At 48.9% G+C, this 2,986-nt stretch overlaps 1 long non-coding RNA gene across 1 annotated transcript; it reads left to right on the top strand.

Moving 5' to 3' along the window:
• Window positions 1-770: 770 nt before the first annotated feature.
• Window positions 771-1,372, top strand: LOC135820936 (uncharacterized). The gene is made up of 3 exons (XR_010554220.1): window positions 771-827; window positions 971-1,046; window positions 1,346-1,372. It is a non-coding gene; the product is annotated as an uncharacterized LOC135820936 (long non-coding RNA).
• Window positions 1,373-2,986: the final 1,614 nt, after the last annotated feature.

The raw sequence follows: 2,986 nt of genomic DNA, 5'->3' as shown, positions 1-2,986 counted from the left end.
CGTCCTCCCGATGGAGTCTACCATCGACGTGCCAAATTTCTTGCTGCGCGTTTTTGATCTGCCAAGTCCACAACAGTTCTTATTGACGTCCGCCTTTCTATTAGTAAAGGACCCGTGGTGAGAGACCACGACCGGTCGTCCACGTCTACACCGAATGTATCAGCCATATCTATTTACTGAGAATAATGTAACAACTCCTCCACAAACGCTTCTACAACTGACGTCTTCTTCATCCCCAGATAGGCGTTAGCCTTTGGGTAATCCTGAAATAAAGATTATTATTATTATCCTGGGTTTTTTTCCTCTTGGTGGTTTTGGATAAGAGTTGAAAAGTCCAAAAGGTCAACTGATGACCTTTGCATTACTTGGTATGATTGGATTTTAGCGGATGATGTCGTTATGCAGCTGGAGAGCGAATTCGACAGGAAGAAGGTAAAGGCCTTGCTTTGCGGTTCACACCTTCACTTCAGTATCATTACATTTACAGTATGGCTTTCACATGTCACTGCGGTGTGGAACTGACAGGAGTTATACCCCTGTTTCAGCACCTGAGGCGGTGCGTCAAGCGCCGCCTCTTTCTTATAATATATTGTGACAAATGGTAAGTGTGCAGTGCTCCTAGCTCTCTCCCCCAACAAAAGAGCTCTATGACACTGTGCTTTCTGCGGTTTCTTTCGTTTTTACAGTGGAGAAAGGCTGGTGGGAGGCCAGGCCGTGGCCGCACACCTGGCGGGTGCGGCCCATCGAACCCGTTACTGGGAGGGCCGTCAAGTCGGGCTGCTGTTGCAGTCCGACTACCGGGACGCCATGGAGCGTATCCGGACCCTGTAAGTAAGCACTGCTCTGTCTACATGTATACTTATCCCCCTCGTTATAGCGGTACTTACTTGTTTCGTATCCTCTTGTCTTACCCTGCTTCCGTATTCGTGACACTAATAGTGTTTGTGTGCGCTCATGCTTGGTTTTACAGATGATGATGATGTATGTATGAAGGTCTGGAGCTAGCTGCCGTCTTCGGGATGTGCCATTTGTTTTCAAAATTATTTGTAAGTACTTGTAACAGGCGTAGTGTAGTAACTGTGTATGCAGTGTAGTAACAGTGTGTAGTGTTTTGTGATGGTCCTGAGCGGCCGTAATGTGTTTTGTGATGGTCCTGAGCAGTCGTAATGTGTTGGGCTACTGAAGTACACTGCATGAAGGGGTATGCGTGGGTGCTTCGACATATTCTCGTGCTTCCTAAACCCTAGATACGTGTATAGCACTATAACCTAGATGTGTATGTGCGTGTGTGCGTGTGTGTGTCCGCGCATGCGTGCGTGTGCGTGCATTGTGTTCTCTTCTACAGACTCATCCAAGTCAATTTAAATAAAAGTGTATTATAGTAAACAGTATTGTGTTTTGTAACAGTGAATATGTGGGGAATGGTGGACATGCCTTAGTGTGACTGGATACCCGCGGGTTGTGACTCTTTGCTGGCCACTCTGGATTCTCCAGTATAAATTCGGTACAGGGCAGAGGGGATTTGTGGTGCGTAGCAACACTGCTTCACTGTGACACCCCTTCAATAATTGTTTTGATGCATGATACTCCGGGCGTAGCCGGTTGATTCTAACTGAATTCCGATCAAAATAGAAATATGCATCTAATGTACCTGTATGGACAGTAGGCATTTCCCTAATCGGCCGGGCGAAAAATTCGCCGAAAACAGTGGTTTTGAAGAAATTACCCATCTTTTCGCCGAATGTTCAAAAATTCGCATGTTGAATTCGCCAAAAACCGATGCTTCAGTGCTTCTACAGGGTGTATGTAAATGTACATGACGTAATGGGAACGGTGACTTCAAGTACTATGTTGAGCCGAATTCTGATCTTGGGGCTCATAATATGGCCGAATTTGAACATTCTCATAACCGATCGAAAAGCCGATTAGGCATGCTCTGCAGGGCAACTTGTCAATCAGTGCACATCTACGATGTGCGAATAAAACGAGTGCATGGCACGTGTACTTGTTTGCTGCACATCTACGAAGTGCGAATCAGGGAGTAGTATAATGACACATGTACTAGTACACCTTGTGTTGCACTGCGTCTTTTCCGCAGGGCCACTGAAGGTCACATGCTCCGCGTGCGTATGCGCGCATGCGCAATATGTCATTCGCTGCATGCAATGCACATCTATGATGTGCGAATCAGGGAATAGTACGTATTTTACTACTCCCCGGTGCGAATGCACCGAACGTGCACAAGTGCACGTTCGCCACGGAAAAGAACCTTTATGGCACATTTATGGCATGCCAGGGGTCAAAGGTCAAACTCTGGGGGGGTCCCGGGGCGGGGCCAGACCAAGCACGACCGACACAGTGTGCCTTATTTGGCCCAAAGGTCAAAGGTCAAAAAGTGCACCAGAACCTGCCCCGCACTTACTACTAGCCTCAGCTATTTGGTCAGTAAAGTCATAATTGTTACAGTAGGCCAGCTATTACATGAACAAGGGAGCTACTGTGCCGCAACATAGAGCGAGGGAGAGTACATAAGCTAGCGAAAAAACTTCAATAAAGACACTGTCTCAGACGCGGTGTGTGCACTACGGCTGAGGTGGGTGTGGGAGGTCTGCTAGAGGCTCTCAGTCGCCCAGCTCCAGTGCCGCAGCTGGAGGTGACGATGGACACGGCACTTAAAGGCTTGCAGGCCCTCCAGGTGTGGGGGTCTCAGCAGTATGCTTTGGGGCAGAGCATTCCATGTCTGCACAGCGCTGGCAGGAAATGCGCGGAGACAGCTGTTTCGGGTGCGTGCTGGCAGGTTAGTCGATAGCTGGTGTGGGTGCGTAGGCTGAGCAGACACGCGGGTGGGCTGTATGTCCTGAGGTCGACGTTGGGCACCAGGGGGGAGGATCTTCTTTAGCGGGCTGTCCGCATCTAGGCAGAATAGCTTGTACAAGTATGCAAGCGAGGCCACTGTCCGCCGCAGAGATAGACTAGGGAGCCAGGA

This window comes from Sycon ciliatum, chromosome 7 (assembly GCF_964019385.1).
Source record: "Sycon ciliatum chromosome 7, ocSycCili1.1, whole genome shotgun sequence".
NCBI lineage: Eukaryota > Metazoa > Porifera > Calcarea > Leucosolenida > Sycettidae > Sycon > Sycon ciliatum.
This window is presented reverse-complemented; position numbering and strand designations above follow the sequence as displayed.